At 42.8% G+C, this 20,533-nt stretch overlaps 1 long non-coding RNA gene across 1 annotated transcript; it reads right to left on the reverse strand.

The window, feature by feature from the left end:
* Window positions 1-11,714: 11,714 nt before the first annotated feature.
* LOC113969034 lies at window positions 11,715-16,604 on the reverse strand. Its single transcript, XR_003534723.1, has 3 exons — window positions 15,457-16,604; window positions 14,806-14,944; window positions 11,715-11,973 (listed from the first exon to the last, which is right to left on the reverse strand). It is a non-coding gene; the product is annotated as an uncharacterized LOC113969034 (long non-coding RNA).
* Window positions 16,605-20,533: the final 3,929 nt, after the last annotated feature.

The following is a 20,533-nucleotide window of genomic DNA, read 5'->3' on the forward strand; positions in this document are numbered from 1 at the left end:
GACGCTCCGCGGCGGCACCGCCCGCTCCGCCCGAGTGCGCGCCCCGCGCTCCGGCTCAGCCGCGGCCGGGCCGCCCCCCGCCACCACCACCGCGCGCGCTCATCCCGTATGCGCCACGGCGCCTCCTGGTTGGCCCGCGCCGAGTGGCGCGCGGGGCCGGGCTCCCGCGGCGCGGGGTTACTACAGGTCACCCGCGGAGGGGGCGGGCTCGCGAGGGGCGGAGCCAACCGGCATGAGGGGGCGGGGTCAGAGACGGGCCCGCCCCCCGCGCGCGCCGCGTCATCCCCGCGGCCCGGCCGCGCTGCGCATGCGCGCCCGCGGGGCGGCCGAGGGCGCTGAGGGGCGGCCGCGGTTCGGAACGAGCGGGACCCTCCCCCGGCCCCGCCGGGGCTGCTCAGCTCCGTCACGGGCCTGGTAATGGCCCCGGGCTCGCCGCTAGTGCCGCTGTCCGACGGGCGGTACGGTGGCGCCGGTACCGCGCGCAGGCGGGTGATGCTCCTCGTGCCGCCCGCGCGCGTTAATGGGTGCTTTTTGACACGTCCCCCGTCAAAGTCACCGCGGCAGAGCGCTGGACGTGCCTCGGGAGCTGCCCGGCTTGGGTCCAGAGGTGCTGCGGGAGCGCCAGGGCTCGAGGCTGCGGTTTGTGTTTCCCTGAAGTTGAGGTTTTAAGTGACGGTGTTACCCGTGGCAGCTGCTGCAGAGGCTCTTGACCTGGATCTCTGCTGGCGGGACTGAGCAAAGATCGCTCCTTTCACATCAGAGCTGCCGTCACCTGCAGCGAGTTTTGGTCAGCGCTGCTCGAGGCTGGGTCCCTATTTAACAATTGCTGAGGAACTTCTTCTATCAGTATTGATTTACCCGGGCCCTGCAAATGTTCCTTCAGAATTAGAGATTTTCATTTTATCGCCCGTAATACAATGCTGAAAGATAAAAGAAATGAGCGCCTGCCAAAGATAAGCAAAATAAAAACAACGAATGGGAGGAAGGTTCCAAAGCCCCGAGGAAAGATTTAGTTACGGCAGGTGCTGGGGTTGCCTTTGCAGTGGTGGCAGCCAGCATTGACACAAGGGGTAGGTTTGTTTTGAACAGTCTGTGCAGGTCAAGTGTCCCTGTCACAGCCCTTGGAGCTGAGCAGCCCAGAGGTCTGAGGAGAGGAGGATTGCAGTGCTGGGAACAGGAGCTTGAACACAGCTGTACCTACAGGTCATCGGGCAGTGAGTTACTTTGTACCACCCATAAACTGTGCAGGTGACACTGCCCATGGCGTTTCCCACCTCCTTGCCCCTCACTGACAACACGTTTCAGAGGAAGAAGCACTGTTTGCATCTACAGTCATCTGCAGGGCACTTGAGTGGCAGGGAATATACTCACTCTTGCTAAGAGCAGATTAACAGGGTATATACTTCTAATCCAAAGACCAACTAAGTCAGTCACCTCAATGACTGGAAAAAGCGCTTCCAAGTGTTTAGAACGGGAACAGAAGAGATGGCCACTAACTGCTTTGAAAAGCAGGAAAACAGTATCCACAGGATTTGTCTGAGCTATAAAAGTCATGAGCTACTGAAGGTAGTGATGCTACCTGGATTATGGGTAGGAGCATGGAGATGTTATATTTAAAACAGTTTCACACTCACTGGAAGAAGTGGAAAAGGATAAGCAAACTTGGAAGGAGAAGAATCTCATTTCTCAAAGATAGAAAATGTGGCCATTTGTGCAACAGGAGGGAATTCACAGGGCTTTCTGCCAAAATATTTACTTATACTGGTAGAGACAGGATAAAGTTAATAAATACAATGTGAATATTAGCACAAGGAAAGGAGTCCCAGATTTGTGTCACAGAATCACAGAATTACAGAATCACACCATCTTTCACATATCATTCAAAGCAAGGAAGGTTCAGAAAAAACTAGAAAAGTGATTTGATGTAAAGGAAGATGGGAGATAAAGCACTGGACAGCACAGAGCTCATCTGCTCAGTGTCAGATCTCACATTGAACCCTCTGTTCTTGTTTGCTCCTGGGTAATCACCAGTGACTGACTGGTAAAACACCTCGGCAAAAGCCTCACTGTGAGAAATACATGGAGCCCACAACTTGAAATTAAATGTAATCCTTATTAAACTGCTAGATCTGAATACTGTCAATTTTTATGAGAAGGAGATTCCAAAGAAACTTTAACTTCAAATACAGATTTGTTGTAAACTTTGTATTTCAGTCTTACCTTTATTAGAGGGTGCATCTGTGTGCATGGTTTAAGTTTGCCTGAACTTTTGAGTGATTTGAAATTCAAATGCTGTGTAACTAGGTGTATTTACTCTAAATAGACCCAGCTATTGGCTGTATCCCTAGCAGTCTTCAGGGTAAACAAGGAGTTGTTGGTGACATACCACCCCAGCGGGATGTTTTTTGAAAAATTGTGAGGCCTTTGGTGTTGATACCCCCCAGTTCTTACAGCTTGTCTGCAGGAGATAACAGCTACCTCAGCCAAACTAGTACTCCAGGCCTGTAACTGGGGAGTGGGCAAACTTGTTACAGACACCTAAGGACCTGAAGTACTTTAATTGCCCTCCCAATACCAACTATCGAAGCCTGCCAGGGTCTTCCTGCATGCAGGACCACAGATAATCATCACAGAGCATCTCTTTTGTCCCAAAAAGCTGTCCAGTGCATTCCATATCTGAAGATAATTTAGGTATGAGCAAGACATTCAAATGACAATAAAAATACTTAGAACTAACTATTAAATCCTAACAGGTTTTCAAGCTTTCTTTTGTTAGCATTTAAACTAATTTCTAAGGAGTTACAATTAAAAAGACAAAACTGTGTTCAATCCATTAGTCTACAATGACATTTCTTAAGCTTCTCCCTGTATCATTTGGTGCTGGTGGATGCTGGAGACAGTACTCCTGACTGGATAGCCTGGTCCCTGGCAATTCCTGTGGTTCCTAATTCAGCTCAGCATCAGAAGTGAAACTTAACTGCAGCCTACACTGATAAAGCAACTTCAATTTTACGGACCCCTAAGGCTTAAAAACGTACACACATATACAGAAACAACAACTTTGTTGTTAAATATTGATTTAAATGGATTCCTACATGTGTTCACTATTTTCTTGAGGTTCTTCATAGATTCCTGATGTTTACATACAGCATAGGCAAAGCTTTTCATGATATCAGGGATTTTACCACACCTTTTGCTTAAGTGGAGATTTTACAGAGCAGGGCTTTGGAAGATACTGGTGTAATGTGTCACACTAACAATTTTCTTGTACAAGTCTATGCTGGGTATCCCATAGGAAAACCAAAGAATTTGGGGATAGATAGTACACATAACAGTCACCAATAAAATTATGGATAATGTATGTTTATAATTGGAAATTTAAACTGCACATGACACATGCTCTAGCAACTGTGGGAGACAGTGACTGCCTACACAAGCTACACATAGTGATGGGAAATTAAAACAGTATCTGATTTATATTTTCATTAGAAAGGCAACTAACAGAAATAAAGGCAGGAAATAAGTAGTTGTATCATCCTAGAGCATTCAGGCAGGGAAGGAGTATCAGTGAAAACATTCGTGGCTCCTACTAACCACATTCATGTATTCACAAATGCTTGTTTGGTTTGGGTTTTTGATTCCCAGAAGGAGAAGCTCATTAACTATTCTCATTTTCCCTTTTAAAAAGTTTCAGGCATGCAGTCAAGGGGAAGAAAAACCACTGCCATATGTTTTGTTCAACAGTGGAGAATGAGTAGCAAGCAGTAAATAGCAGGGAAGATTGCAAGTGATCCTATGAAAATACTGATTTGGAAGTACAGTCAACTGACTCATTAGGAAAAAGAACACAAAGCCAATCTTATATTTGGCCAATTCTGACTAATATCTAGGGGGAATTAATAAAAACAAAACCATGAGCCACACTGAAAGAGGAGAGTCTGAATGGAAGGCTGGCATTAATCCTTGATGAGCAGGCTGCTGCCCACTGATTCTTGGGAAGAAGCTAGAGGGGGAAAACCCAACGGTGTCACAGATATAACAGATGCAAGAGCTTTCAGCTAAAAATCCCTGGAGGGACACAAACAAAATTAAGTAGTATAGGACAGTACATATGGTTAAATTACAATCAAATTGACTTCTTATGTGAAATAACAGAGACCATTAAAGAAGGGTTTGGATGGAACAAAGTTCATGGTCTTGATAGAATATATGTCATTCTACACCTTCAAACCTGTGAAAAATGAATGACTATAATTAGCAAACTTTCTCCATGACTCATTAAATAACTGAATGCTACAAATTAATACAGTCCTAGTCTAAATTAAATTAATTGTAACTGAAGAGAAGATAATATTTTTAAACTGTTTGCTTAGAACTTATTTTGCTTTAGCTACGAACAATATCAGTTCAACAAAGTGACAGGTATCCCTGGTAATTTTTAATTAAACAATCAAACTGTAATTAAATAATCAAAATTGTAATGTTTTATTTCTAGAGATATCCTGGTAGTGTGGCATTTTTAAATGCCCTCTTAAAAGGTAGAGAGGGCTGAGTTACTACTGAAGGGGCAGGGAGAGCCAGCTGGGATGCGGGTTTTGGCAGCAGAAACAGCTTGTGTTCCTGAAGTGATCATTCTCACAACTGTTAATTTTGGGGTGTTGTTTTAAAAGATGGAAAAACATTTCTAGCGCAAGCAGCATGAGGTTTCAATGCTAAATAGTCTCCATGTACATATCAGTACATTTGACTCATTTTTATCCGTGAACCTTTTTGTTTCCGAATAAAGAAATGAATGAGTAAGTTGCTAAGATTAAATTGGAAAGCAGCAAACTCTGGCAACATGACCCAATGATTAATTATTTAGCAGAACATTTGGTCATATGGGCATGCCCAGAGCCACTTCTTACAGAGAGAGATTGATGACATTAATAACAAGGTGATCAAGGGTATAGTGGAAAATTTATCACCACTTGACACAGTTCAGCTTTGTTAATGCTTGAGTACTTCTTTAAATTCCTAGCTTGTATTTTCTCATCCCACAGATCTGTTGCCAACCCGCTGCGATAAATCAAAGTGCCATTCAGGTATTAATAGTACAATAACCCCCAAACCTGAAATTTCCAAGTAGGGGAAAGCAAGTAAACAGGTCAGGATCTGTAAAACAGGCTGCAAGGCAAGCTCTGTGACACCACCACACACTGGAACTGCCATGCTGCGAGAAATTGTGTCACCCACGGAAAATGATAGGAAGGATTAAAAATAGAATTTATTTCTGCTCTTGAACTTTCTTGCTCAAAAAGCCGCCTGTCATTTTCTAGGCCAGTGAAACGTTACAGTGGAGCTGACAGCGTCAAAGGAAGCCAAGAGGAATCAAATCTTCAAACAATGAATGGTGACTCAAGCCCGCAGAAGAAAGGTGATCCCTGTGGGCTCCAAAGACAGTGGTGTCCTCAGAATCTTACAATACAATTTAATCACCAAATAGACCATAAAATCATCCAAGTCCAGATCCAAATCCATGTCTGAGCCTTCCACACTGCTTGTGCCCCAGGGGCTGCCCAGACTGGGCTCCCCCACAACTTGCCCTGTGCACAGATGTTATTCCATGGGCATGGATGCTTGGAGCTTGCTGCAGCCCAGTCCACTGACACCCCCTCCAGCCTTGGCACAGCACAGATTTAAGATTTGCTTCTTCATCCAAGCAGCACCAGGCACAGAGCCCTTTTACTTTTTAGACCACCATAGTTAAGACTCACCAGGTTTGTCTGGATTACCCTGCGTGCACATGATATTTGAGAAGGAAGGAAAAAGACACTTCCCAGGACAGACTTGCTTTCTTCTGCAATTCTGAATAACCATGGTAAACAAGTACTATTACAGATAAAGCTGGCAGTTACAAATCCTGAAATGTGACACTGAGTGGCCAAAACAATCCAAGTGTTTTCCTGCTGTAGCAGGGGAAGGCTTCCAGTAGTTTGCTTTTATTTAATGGGCTTTGTTTAGTCAACCACTGTGCAATGTTTTCATAAAACAAAACCATTTTACTGCCTTAAGACTTCAACTAGGAAACAAATGTGGCCAAGGGTTTCTAAAACAGAAGTTTAAATTTGGGCTCTTGTGTGAGTTGGATATTTGGAGTTATTTGAGAAAATTGAGGTAAACAACCACATATTTGGCAGCTTGAGAAATACATAACTCAGGTGGGTGCCCGACTTACCCAAGACGAATTCCGTGAAACTTCAAAAGAATGGCTTTCAGTGTGTTTTCTAGAGGAGGGAACAGCATCTTCCCCCTGGCAGAGATATGGAAAGGAAGCCCTTCCATTGATTGCACTAAGCTGAACTAGGGAATTCTTAAAAAAATAAGGGATGTAGCAGAGGTGTCTGATTTCGCAGGCTGAGCTGGTCACTGCCAGGCTGTCTGCTGATTGGTACCTACAAGGCAATGCTTCATGACTTGTTTATTGAAGTTTTGACTGATGGACACACTCCTTTGCTTCATAGCAATTACTTAGGAATTGAAAATCTGGTATCAAAACCAGAAGGCAATGAAACAAAACTTCTCTAGCAGCTAGGGCTTGTAGGCTTAAGAAAGTAATTGTGCGTTAAATAAAGTAATTGCCTAATTCAATAATAGTAATTGCAAAATTCAATACATTTTAAGGCTATCCCACTGAAATACTAGAGAAAGAGATCACTGATTTAAAAAAAAAGAAATCCAAAGAAAAATAAATTCTAAATTAAATACTAATATGCTTACATACACTAATATTCCATTCTATACCATGAATACTAGAAAACATATTAGAAAGCATAGAGAACTGAGAACTTGCAGTAACAAGTACAATCAGAAAAAAGAAAATATGCATAGCATAAAGGCAGGAGGATTAAAGAGTACGGTCTCATTCAGGAATTTAGAGCTGAAGGTGGAATAATGAAAGTATGATTTTATAATCCTCCTACGTCTTGGCATTATTCTGAAGTAAATCTACGAAGGCATAAATAACTGAAGACAATGTGATCTCTTTGATGATTAAAGTGATACAACACTGAGTTCAGATATAGGGTGGTCTGGGTTTAGGGAAACTAGGCCAGTGGTAGCTGGGAGCACTTAGAGCATTCACCCTCACCTGACACAGGAAAGGTCTAAGGATTAGAAGGATTAAGATTAAGGAAGACAGTTCATGCGTGAGGAAGATTAAAACCACACTTGCTTAACAACACACCAAGAGAATTGCTACATCTCCTGAACTGCATCACTGCAAAATGGTCACTTATCAGCTAATGGAACATATGTGTGTTCTTCCAGACACTGCATTCTGTACCTCTTCCCTCCTCTGATATTTCAAAGGCATGAGCGTTTCTAAGAAATGAAAGTAGAATATATGCAAATGTATGTAAAAATTTGAAACAACCAATGCTTTGCATGTGCTGAGAATAATTTTTAAGGGATAGCTTTCCCATAGGAGACTAAAACGCTATTACATTCACAGGAGAACACCATAATTCAAAGAAGTCTTAAATCCTCTAAGGGATTGAACACAAGCAGCATTTCCTCCTGAATACTGTATGCTGGACCTTCCTGAGACAACCCATGCCAAGAAGTTCTAACCCCAGTCCAAACAGTCATTATCCTTGGCAAGAAGGTGATGAACATGAATTTATCCTCTCAAACTACACATCACTCACGAAATACATTTAGGGCTGGTCTTTGCCAGCCAGTTAAGTTACAGGGCCAATATGCTCAGTACTGGGACCATTGCATTCCTCTGCAGCCAGGTGTCAGCTGACACCACCACACTACAGGTATTCACAAATTTTGTGGGTTTAGTACAAGTTTCCACACATGCCAGCTTGGGAAAAACTGAACATACTGTAGCTAGAGATACCTAGATATTAATTGTAATATTTTTTAACTGTATCTCCATTTTGTTTAGTGCTATTTGTGTTGTTTTAAATGCATTTTGTCTCATCTAATTCTCTACTTGAGACAAAAGCCTGGAATTTTAAATCACAGTCATTAGCACAGCTCACCAAGGTCATGTTCTCACATAACCTGTTTTGCTCCTGGAAGACAGTTCTGAGAGCTCGACTGCATGCACTGAGTCAGCTCCATTTTCTTCCAGAATAGGATGTTAACGCAGCAACAGCATTATTTTTTCTTGAAGCAAGGTATTACTGTTCACCAGGGGAGGGTATGGCAATAATTGCTTCTTATGTAAACAAGCAGAAATTAATAATGTTTTCTGGAGACCTAGATAAAAGTCTTGTAAATTATTTGGCGAGATGCATGGATGTAAAATCTCAGACCTGATAAATATTAGATCACTATATACTTAAGTTCTATTTCATCTCTCAGGTTAAAGAAATGAGAGCAATAGTTTTGTAGTACACGGATATGTTAGAAATGTCTGCAAACTATAGGGCTGACTTAGCATACAGTATTGTTACAATTCATTAGAGCATGATTTTTTCAAGATTTTAACTGTAATAGACAATTAGACTACTCAGCTGACACTGTAATTACCATGATATAAAGGTAATAGTGAATAATGAATGGTGCTACTGAAAGTATATTGTGGAATAACTAATCAGTGTGTGAAATCTGGATGCCTTTAGGTTATGATCAGCTAGAAAAACTGTCATCAAGTGTCATTTGCTTTGTTCCATCTGAGGCAAACAAAGCATGATACAAGCCATTAAGAACTAATATTTATTAATAAACTTACTTTAAAAGGCTTTAAACTCTCCTTATTATTTCCTTAAAAATAAGGAAGTGTAAGGGATACCAGACTATTGCAATATTAAGTTTCCTCTGATTACCTCAAAGGATAAAACTCCTGGAAAAAACCTGTTTAACTTATTCATCTTTATTTCTATCCTTAACAGTTTTCGACACCAATTCATGAAGCCCTTTATACCTTTTTATTACTCCATTCATCCCCTCCTCAGTACTCAGCACTGAAGGTAACAATCAACATCACAGTCATTACATCATGAAAAAAAGCTGATACTTTTTCAAGCAAGAGAAAAATCTAGCTTGGAGTTTGATTTTAGAAATTCATTGATACTATTCTGCAAACATATAATCGTGTAGTGTGGAACAGATTACACCCCATCACCCTTATTTAATGGTTTGATATTATATTTAGTAATATCTTTTGCCTGGAGGAATAGCCACACTCTTAATTCTAAGGCATTAAATGATCTCCCAACCTGCTGAAAGCACCATTCCCAAAGTACTTCTAGCCCTCATAGTCATAAGTTTTCTTATGTTTCATTTACCAGAGACAAATACAAAATGAAAACTAGTCTTCGTCTAAAAAAACATCCCAGCAAATAAGACATCAGTGTTTCTATAAACAAAGTCGAAATCTTGACAGGCTCCAGATCCAGAGTGCAAAGGATGAATCCTAGATTTGCTATTAACATTTTTTGTGGTGCAAGATTTCTTTTTTTTTTTTTGATTGAGGCTTACAGTGTGGCGTTCAAGAGACACTTATTGCTCACGGAACCCAGTTCTTGGTTTAGGATATATATATGCTATGATATCATGGGAATTGGCTAACCTAAGTTCCAAAAAAGTCACATTTGAGGTTCCAGCTGCAGAGTAGCCCAGCTGTGGCCAGCTGGAAATGCCGGCAGGAGAACTTACGCTGGTATTTAAGAGGAAGATGTTATATTTCAATGACAGCTCTTTTAAGAGGACAACAAAACTGGTACCAGGGAAGGGCAGGCCAACACACAGGTAATCCTCCTGTTGAATTAAATGTTCGGGTCCTGTGAAAATTCTGAATTTTCTCTTTCTGCAAGAACTGTAGTCATCATGTACAACTTTATCTGGAGCAGGCTGTTGCCAGCACAACTCACATACTCCAACTCAGCTGCTGTGACCCCTGCTCTCCATCATCTCCATCGCTTGTTGTGGTACCTGGAACACAGCCCTTGATCTTACAGCAGTTGTGCTAGATTAGGATCAAAATCTAGAGGCTGGCAAATTAGCATGTGAGGCTCCAGCCACAAGGAAAAGGCCTTTTCATACTTGGAAAATAACGTGCATACTTCTGCTGCCACGTAACTAAAAGCATAGTTATGGTTAGACACATGATGATGAGTAACAAGGATACAGATTACTTGAGTGCATGGAGATGTGTTCACATCATCCAAAATGCTGACAGTGCCAGGATTCATCACTTGCTGTTAGTGACACCTCCCCCTACGTGCTTTTATTTTTCCACCATGAGCTAAAATTTCAAAATGTGGCAGCATGAGCTAGTTACGGATGACCTGAACTGACAAGCAAGTAGTTATTCACAGAAAGCCAGATATATTTAAAAAAATTGGAAGTTCATGCATCTCTATCCTATATCATCATCATTGCTTGTGGTAACAGCCTCTCTACATGACAGGTTTAGTGGTCACCTCTCATCAGCTGCATTCCCTCACCCTTAGCCCAGCTAGGCAGTGGCGACAGCTTCTGCTGCAATGAGACAGGGAGGGAAGGTAAAACTGAGCCAGGTTCTTCAGGCCTTGGTGGGCCAGAGCAGCTCTTGGTCTTGATTTTCATTTAGTCCTTCATGGGTGATGAGGAAGGCAGGATAGTGGGCCTTTGATGTCATTTGCAGTGGTAATTCTGGGACCTGCAGCCAGTGTTGGCAGGATGACAATTCTCACTGGGATCAGTGGAGGCACTGCTGCTCCCCAAAGCCAGTTATTTTAAGTCACATCTAAACAAGGAATTACGAGCTTAAGATCAGCCTTTCTCCCCCGCAGGAGGTTCAGTTAGATGCAAGACTTGGTAACTAAAAACCAAAATCACATCCCTCTCGCTTGAGCCAGACTGCTGTTGGGTTGGGAGGGTGTTGGCTCCTGCTGAACTGAAGAATTCACAGCCTGGCCGTAGGTATGTGGGTAAATACCTGGGAGGCTGACGTGCCTGGTGTGCCTCTTTGTTGCTGGATACCAGCAAAGGGGGCCACACCAGCCTCACTTCAGACAGTTCTCTGCATGCTAATGACTGACATCCTTGCCTGTGGGAGGGCAGGTGACTCCTCACCATTTCTTGTACCACCTGCCTGGCACCACCTCACTTTCTGGTGGTTTTTATTTGAGTCTTCTCTTACTCATATCCTGAGCAAAAATAAACAAACACTCCACCAAAAACTACCACTGGACTCTACACTTCACAGCCTGCCCCATGCATGCTCCTTTCCCTTCTCCCCTCCATACTTTGCATTTTCAGTGGGTATTCGCTGCTCCAGCCGTTGTGTATGTAGTGGCAGCATATCTGCACCAGCAGTTTGCACCACTGTTATAATCCAAGCAGAGACTAAAAGCCCATTTCACACAAGGTCTTAGAATCATGAAGAGGCTTGCAATAAGGGAAACAAAACAAAAATGCTCTTAACACATCCATGTTTTTTTCTATGAATCTATTTCATTACTTTTCTTTTTAATCCATCGCTAGTTCCCTATACAGTATTATTGCCTATTAAAGAAAAAGATTTACATACCAAAACAAAAAGACAACCAAATCCCAATCTCTTTATTTTTGCCAGGCCTAGCTCAGGACACCTCTTGCTGGGCTGTAGGGCTGAACACCAGCCAGGGCCACCAAGAGACATTTAAATTAGAGACATCCCTGGGCAGTGATGGCCAGTTCCAAAGAGTGAGGCTAGGCCCTCCTTTTCTCACTGCTGAATTAAAAACAGCACGAGTAAATCCCCTTCCCCACAAGTCAGAGCATTTCTGTTAACATCTGTTAGATAAAAACTTCACTCTGTATCCAAATACCTCTGGTGTTCAGGCAGGTGCAGATCCAGGGATGACTCTGATGTCTTACTGAAATCCATGACATTGCTTCTCAGCTTCCTCACAGCATTACCAGCCCACATCTAAGGCTCAGGCTCCACCAGCTTCTCCTCTAGCAAGGGGTGATCCCCTGGAGCCCCGCTCAGCTGCTGTGTCCTCAGCCCTGGTCAGCCCCTCAGCTCCTCCAGCTCCTCTGGGTATGGCTGTCTTTCCAGGCAGATTTCTGAAATGATTCAGTTTAGGGAATAAGCAAAATGGAGCTTCCTCCCTGCGGGAGAGGCATGAGCAGCAGGTGAGCAGTGAGAATACCAGCAACCTGCTGTCACAGCCCAAGACTGTCATTACCTTACATCACACGTAATTAAGGCTGCGATTCAGCCACAGGGAATTAATTTGTTCAGTCCTCATTCACTTGCTGCTGAAATCATGGCACAGGTCCCCTAACTACACTTGGACTTCATATGTGAAGTCAAATTTGCACTCTTCAGACATAAAACCAGAAAACCTCCATCCAGACCCCCTCTCTAGTTCTTTGTGCATATTTCTTCAATTACAAGGATTTGTTTGAAATTGATGATGAATCGGGACATTTTTGAGGGATCTGAATAGGAAAGAAATCCAGGTGAATTTTGTGTATATATACATTTTTAAAGGTTTCACCTAATTTCATCAATATTGCTGTACTAAATGCAATAATCTTGAGAATCCAGGTGTGCACTTCATGTAAAAAGGTGGAACAAGCCTAGGACTGATGATGAGAGTGCTGATGGAACAAATGAACATTTAAAAAAAAAAAAAAAAACAAAAGAAACCAAACTTCCCTTCAATATTAATTTGATCTGGGCTATTGTAGAGCAATGACAACCCTCAGATTGCTTCATACTCCAGTAGGTTAGACTTCAGTGCTTCATGAGACAACTAAGAAAGCTCATGAAAAGAAAAGCCATCATTCAAAATTTCTAAGAGCTAATAAGAAATTAGCTACAGAAAGTTCTGCCATTTTATTACATACATGCACACATGTGCATGTAGAACTGCTTGTTTACTCGTAAATGAACTTTTTACATCTCCCATCCATTGTAGCTCCTCTGCTGCGAGCCCCTAACCAAAATTTAGAGGTAGCTGCACAGCCCTTTTCATACATTACAGAACCTGGACATTATGTTATAATTCTTTGCATTCAAGTGGTTATAAATTATTAAAATAGGAGACCTAGCTGACTGTGGTGTAGAGAAATCATGTTTTACCTAAGCTCAGATTGTTTTTTTTAACAATACTGTTTATTTCAATACCTCATAAACTCGAATATAGTGCCAGTGAACACACAAGGAAAAGCTATTTTTCTGTTGAAAATTTAATTGAAGGTTCTCCCAAGTAATAATGAAAGCCCTTAGCAGCACTGGCATTACATCAAACGTCTGTCCTAGTGCATTACAAAGGTACCTCTGTACTAATCATGATCAGAGAAAAGATTAAGTGATATAGAGGGTCGGTTGGTGCTGTTTTAATAAATTCTGGCAACAGAGTTACAACTCTGGACCCTGGCCAAGAGCACGGTTTTCCTGTGCAATCAAGGGTATAGCTTAAAACAGAGAAGGAAACAAATCCTCCTCTGCAGCCAGGGCTGGAGAGGGGACAAGCCAGCAGGTGGCCATGATGGAGCCTCGGAACCACGACTGGGGACAGTTGTACACTATATTCCAATTAATTTTCATATATTTTTTAATGCAAGTGATTAAAAGCGCAGCTGTCCATCTGCACTGCCCAATGACAGCTGGTTTTGCTTTCTCACAGATTAAGTAAAGACAATCGGTCTCCGTAACCCTGTGAAACCACTTCCCATTGTTGTCAGAGCCTGGTTCATCCCCATTCTCACTCCACCCTTTGACTGGGAGCAGCAGGTGACTCCACTGAGACACCACCACGACAAGGGCAATCTAGATGCCTTTGCAGACAGGCCAAGCTAAGCAGGCTGTGCCTGACTGCTCCTCGAGCACCACAGGGCAGAGCAGCCCTCCTGTTGTGTAGATGGGGTCAGGAGTGGCATCCAACTGACCAGGAATTGTGAATGAAGCAGAAGACATTGTACTCCACAGCCTGGCCTTTGAGGAGCATCTTAAATCTCAGCACACAGCTGAAATGATGCCCTTTTAACAAATGCCACTTTGCCTTAAGCAAAAAAGTAGCATTTATATCAGAAGGTGTCACAGGGGCCCTGCCATACAAATCTTCATTGGAAGCAGAATCAGATTCTTTTGATGCAACTGTGTAAAATGTGCAATGGCATTGATTGGCAATTTTATATGGAAAGAGGCAATTTCATGCTCTTCTCTATTTTTTCTAGCTCTTACTATCTTGCACTGTGAAATCTTAGACAAACATAGCAATACAGTCAAGCAATATTAGAAGAATATCTTTGCAATACTGAAAAGGATACATCACACGTGTTAGCAAAATTTGTAATAATGCCATATAAATATCAAGCACGTCAATGTTATTATCCAGCTGCCACTATGAAGGACTGTAGACAAATAGTGTGATAAACACTTTGAGAACTGCAGATTTCCATGCAGGTATCCAAACAGATTACCTTTTTCCCAAGGGTTCAGAGTGCCAGGCTATCGTCATACAAAATCAAGTGAGGAGATTCTTGTAGAAACAAGACATGGGGTTTAGGATTCCAGTTCTAAAACAATTAATTTAACTTCAAAGTCATTTGATGTTATTACATTCATACTTTTGGTTTTGTTATTTCAAGTGTGGATTATTTTCTTATGTATTTTGTTTTTTACTAATGGATAAATAATAATAATAATAATAAATAATGTGTCCATTTAATTTTTCCAACTCTTATAGAAAAAGTCAATTATGGAGTTTATACCAAAAATTTTAAACCAAAAATTTTTGTTTGAGGAAGGAATCTAGATGCTCTCTCTTCCATGAAGGTAAACTTCAATGCTTAAAAAAGATCCAAGTTGATGACAATATCACTTACTAGTTTTACCTCCACTGACGGCATGCCCAGACCGAGAGAAGAATCACACCCATGGGTGGTTTCTATCAGAGGGGGACGAACTTCTCAAGATACTCCAGGTAGAGCTGCTCACCTTGCAGCGAGGGTCAGTGTTTCAGCACTGGATTTTGAGAGACAAGAAAAATCAGCATTTGCTGGGATCAGGCCCCTAAAACAACTTTTCTCTTCACTTTTTACACCAGTGTTTGTACAGACTGGTTATTACAAGTGGGGTTCCAGATGCTGCAGGGGAAGCAATCTGTCACACAGCCTGTCACACAGCCATACCTGCCAGTGAGTGCCAACAGGTTTTGGGATCCAGGTACACTTCCAGCAGTTTGCAGCAGCAGATACCTGGGAAGCATTAATTATACTCTGGGGAAAGAGGTAAACCGAGGCACAGAGGATGAGGGCCCATTCTGAATCCCAAGGCAATCAGTTAATGAACTCTGATTTATTACAAATTGGTTAGTCCTTTGTGAACCTGCTCCCTGTTTGCCAATCCACTGTCCTGACTTCTGGACCACATTCAGGCTACTGAACCAGACCCACTGTTACCTGGTTTAAAGGATTGAGAACAATTTCCCCTTTTGTATTTGCTTTTGCACAGGCAAGTTGTTGCACCATCATTACCTGTAAGTGAAATCCTTTTGAGCTGATTATCTGTTGGTGTGAGTAATTTCTCCCAAGGTTACTGCAGGTTTTTTAAGACTGAAATGTGTCTCTCTGAAGTACTTAATTCCCACAGGGTTTGTGGCTTTGCACTGAGGTCCATCATACCTAAGGGTTCTGTTTACTTCAGCTTTATGCATTTTCTCAGTGGCTCCCAAAACACGTGGACTGCTATGGGACTATCTGGGTGATGAGAAAACTTTCAGTGCTTTGCTCTGAAATGTCCAAAGACAACACTTCCAGAAAGGCAAAAAGATCTTGACAACACATTCCTGTGAGGCTTGCAAGAGGATCCTGAGTCTGAAAGTTAAACAAACAAAAAACCTACACTGTCTTCAAGTCAGACTGGATCAAGACTTTTTTCTCAAGATATAGAAATTTCAGCTGACCTGCTGGTGACCCCTCACTTTTGCCTCATGTAAAATTGAAACAAGCTTCACACATAAGACCCAGGGTAACACGCTGTATAGTGAGGAAGTGAAATCTTCTCAAATTTTCCTGCTGACTTTGAGACCCTTCCCCTGGAACCATATGTTTTCAAAGAAAGAGAAATTGCTACAAGCAAATGCATTTTAACCTTTCCTGCTGTTCTTCTGATTCAAAGCAGATCTGAATAAGCTGCATCAGATATATTTAAGAGTTGCCATACACCAGTGAAAAGATACATTGCTTTGGACTTATTTCTGTAGTGGTTCTTGGGATGAATGCCTTGAAGTCTACAGACATTGGGTCACAGAGCAGAATCCAGCACATGAGGATAGTGGCTGAGGGAGTTTATTGACATATCTACATTTTAGTTCAGCTTAGGGTTGCTCATTTGAACCAAATCTTTCAAGCACAGCAGTTCAGAATTAGTTGAAGGTATGATTTGTGATGACTAAACACTATAAAACTGAAGAAGTAAATTCCTGGATACAGCTTCACTTCTCACCTGGGAATAACACTTAACATAGGACTAGAAATGAAGCCCTTCCTTTCATAGTTGAGTAGATTCAGTGAGAGCTGTGGATACCAGTGCCCGTACTGCCTTTTCAACACACGTGTGATACTCAGCACACCTCGACTCCTGAAAAGAATGACGACAGCTATTTCAGCTTGACCCCGTGCTTTCTCTCTCCAGCTCACTGTTGGCTGCTGGAATTTCAGCTTCTCTTTTCTTCTCCCCAACTTCCGTCCCCCCTCCCCTCCCCGCCCCGTGCTGACCCCCAGCTTACGGAGACTCTGCACCACAGTATACAGGACACACTGCAATTCAAAGGCCAAAAGTTGCTAAAGCGCTTATGCAAGTTAATTACTGCGCCTGTTTAATCCTATGTAATGCAGATTAGCGCTGTCAGCTACTGTTCGGAGAGCACTTGATGTTACAGGCTGGGAAACCTCCTCAGGAGCGGCACAGTCACTCGGAGTGAGGAGATGCTGACCCGTGCTGGGAACAGAAACCTGTCGCACTGTTCCCTGGTTGCTGTCAGGATGGAGGAGTTGGACACAAAAGCTACATACGAAAAACAGGCAGGTATAAAGAGGGTATTGCACCCTCGTTTCAAAAGAAAATTGTCAGCTTTGACCCCGTGCCCCACTTCTGCATCTTCAGATGAAAAATTCCAGTGAAGAGATCCGCAAAAGAAAGATATCCTTACACCAAGACAAGAGCCATGGTGAAGTCAAGCCACTAGACACTATTTATATATCAAAGTCCTAAAACACATTTCCTTCAAACGAGAGGTCACAGAAAGCTGTCCAGTTTGAAAGGCACATCATCTGTCAGGCAGGAGAAGGTGGAAAGGTGGAGCACTTCCTGGGAACTTCTACTCGTCACAACTTGAGTCCAAGCTAATAGGATTAATTTACAGTCATTACTCAGGTAAAATGTCCTTTGGCAGCAGTGTGTGTTTACATAGGGCCTGCTTATTCCCCGAAGGAGTGCAAATACAGTGTGTTCAGATGGCTCATTCAAAAAATTATTGACATAATATTTCAGAATTTCCAGCACTGCTTTTCCTATTCTAAAGTGTTAAAAAATATGGGTTATCTTGATTTGTAAGTGGTAGCCAGGACTACAGCATAACAGGTAACCCAGCTACAGTAATAATGCCAATTTCCTCCACCCATGCATTATATTACAGTTAAGCAAATATTTTCCACCCCAGCAGATTTTACGATCAAATGACAGACTTATCTCTTTCTGGTTCACGGCTGATAACACTTTGATTGATGGAGGTAATAATGACAGAATATGTGATAAGGTTGTCTATCACTGGCTGAGACTCAAGGCATGGGACACTAAACTTCCATATTGTTAAAAGCCCTTTTTATTCCATGTGACTTACAGATGCAGTAAAATTTAATCATTATTTTAAAAAGAGTATAATTAATTATAAATCACATCAATACTTCTTTTACATTAGAAATCTAAATCATTTGTATTCTAAAATATTAGATTTTGCAAGCAAAAGAGATGAGAGAATAAAAGATGAACCAAGTGTCTAGAAATGTTTAATATTGCACTCAGCATGCTTCAGCCATTAGCCTCAATGCCTGAGCACAGACATTAAACTTGCAGCCTCAAGCTGAATCCGATTTCCTTAAAATCTGCCTGCCAGCACCCCCATGTGCAGCACCACAGCGATGCTCTCCTGGGATGATGCTCACAGGTGAGTGCATTGAGTCTTGGCAACAGCCAGAGACATTCCTGCCCACACCTGCCTCTTCCTCATGCCTCTGCCAGTCGCTGCCAGCCTGAGTTTCAACAAAGGCTTGAGGCAAGATGCCAGGCTGAGATGTGGACACGCATCTTGTCCTACCAGCTCTCCTTCAGGAGTGCTGACGTCCATCAGGGAGATGGGGAAGGCAGCAGAAGTGACGTCTCAGCTGCCACGGCAAGACCTGCAGCAGCTCAGGTACCCAGACACCCCACTCCTCTCTGCTCATCCCCAAGGACAGTGGGTATCCAAAGAGGGGGGTTACCTGTGATTACGTAGGAGATGGCAGACAAAACATCTTGGCCAATCATTAGCGAAGTCACTCACTTCACACAGCAGTGGGACAGGATACTGCAAATGAGGAAGGCAAAAGTATCCACAGGGAAACGTGGCAAGTACAGAAGAGCAGAGTGGGGTAGGGAAAGTCGCTCAAAAGGAGGAATACACTGAAAAATAAACCCTGGTACAATGTAAACAGGCTTCCAATTTGAGAATATTAAACATTTTTTCATAGGGTCTTTTCTTCTTTTTGCTGAAGATCAAAAAGGAATGATCTATTTCAGTAGCTTCCAGAGTAGCAGCAGTTGTGTTACTTCTTCTGTGCCTTCCTTCCTCCTCCCAGCTTCAGGAATTAAAATGTCGAGCTACAGAGTCATACGTAGAGTTTTTTTCAGGTGAAACACTGAACCGGAAGGAAAACAGCCAGGGAACGAAGGCATTCGAGCAGCAGCACCTTCCTGAGAGCAGAAAACAAACACGCCAAATCCGGGCAGTCGGGAGGCAGAGTCTGCGTTTTAGCTCCATAGAGCTTGAGCAAACCACCAGCCCCACAGCTCCCGGAGGCAGGAGAAGTAAGACAAACTCATCTCCTCCGCTGTTGCCTCATCCCACCTGCGCTGGCTTCCTGCTCTGGAAGCGAGTAGAACAGGGAGTCACGGCACCGCGGAGCGCACACGTGCGGCGTGCAGGGAACGCTTCCATCCCTCCCGCTCTAGAAGCGTGAGAGAGCACATGCCTAAATCGTCCAGGGACAGAATTTCAAGGGCATCCCACCCTCTCCTGTCCCTGGAGATGAGGACCGGTTGCTGGTTCCTCCCAGCATCCCGGTCCCGCGCCCGGAGGGTGCGGAGCCGCTCCCGCAACGCGCCGCGGACGTCACCTGGCGGCGAGGGGGCTCCTGAGCCCGCACGGCTCATCCCGGCCCAGCGCTCCCTGCCTTTCCGAAACTTAAAAAGACAATGCTGCGTCACTTACAGAAACTGCCACCGAAACGAGAAACGGAACAAATTTTAGCAACAAATAAACCACCTGGCTTCTGTTTTAACGTGGACTTCTAGCGCATTTTAAAGCACATAGATATCCATATTGTTACATGTAAGCATTAGTCCTAAGCAATTTCCTCAGGAAAACACTGTAGTTCGTGTCTCTAGAGGACAATCTGTGCTCTGCAAATAGGGAGAATGAGAATTTTCCACTCAACACACTTATTCTCTGTGATTAAATACTGCTTGCTGACTGCAGAAGGGAAAGAAGAGACCACTATTGACTCATGTTAGCCAAAAAAAAAGCTCCCAGCCAACGTGCCGGGTTCCTGGTCTGTTCATTAAATTTCAGCATAGCCATTCCAAAAGCAATGTGGCTCCATTCATGCCAGAAGGATATTTAACTGAAAATAAATTGCACAAACAGAAGACACCCCTTGGCTAACAGTTGTAATTGTTACTACTGCCCAAGACAGAAAAGGATCCAGGTTAGATGCCTGCCCAACTGGGTAACAAGTCTCTCTTGATGCATGCTTTAAGGGAAGCTCTCTGTCTTTGCACCGGAAAAGGCTTTTCCCAAGCTTGCACTATTTGTGAAACTTATTGTATGGAAGGCAACCAAAAAGGATATGGTTCTTCACCCTCTTTTAGCTCCTTTTTTAGATGGATATATTTCTCCAGCATATGACTACATTAAGTAAATTAATTTCCTCTCTCTTGTCGTCTTCCTTTTCTGCAGCTCTTTTCTGTTTGTTAAACTGGAAAAAAACAAGGCTCTTCTGGGATCTGCACTATAGGCACTGCTCCAGCAGTTCAGCTGACATGAAACTGATACCACCCTCAAGAAACATCAGCTGAAAAAACATCTTAATATCACTATATCACTTACCTGTCACAAGCAGTTGTGATCAGGATTTGTGTTGCTGCAGCACCTTGAGAAGCATGAATGTCCAGTTCCTCTCCATTCCTTGTTTTTCTCCATTTCTTGCTTTACAGGTATAACATGCTTCTTTCTAGTATTTCAGCAAAAACAGGGTGTGATCTTGATCCATTGATGAACCATACCACACCTCCAAT

Source organism: Neopelma chrysocephalum, unplaced genomic scaffold (genome assembly GCF_003984885.1).
Source record: "Neopelma chrysocephalum unplaced genomic scaffold, ASM398488v2 Primary Assembly neopelma1_70, whole genome shotgun sequence".
In the NCBI taxonomy this organism is placed as follows: domain Eukaryota; kingdom Metazoa; phylum Chordata; class Aves; order Passeriformes; family Pipridae; genus Neopelma; species Neopelma chrysocephalum.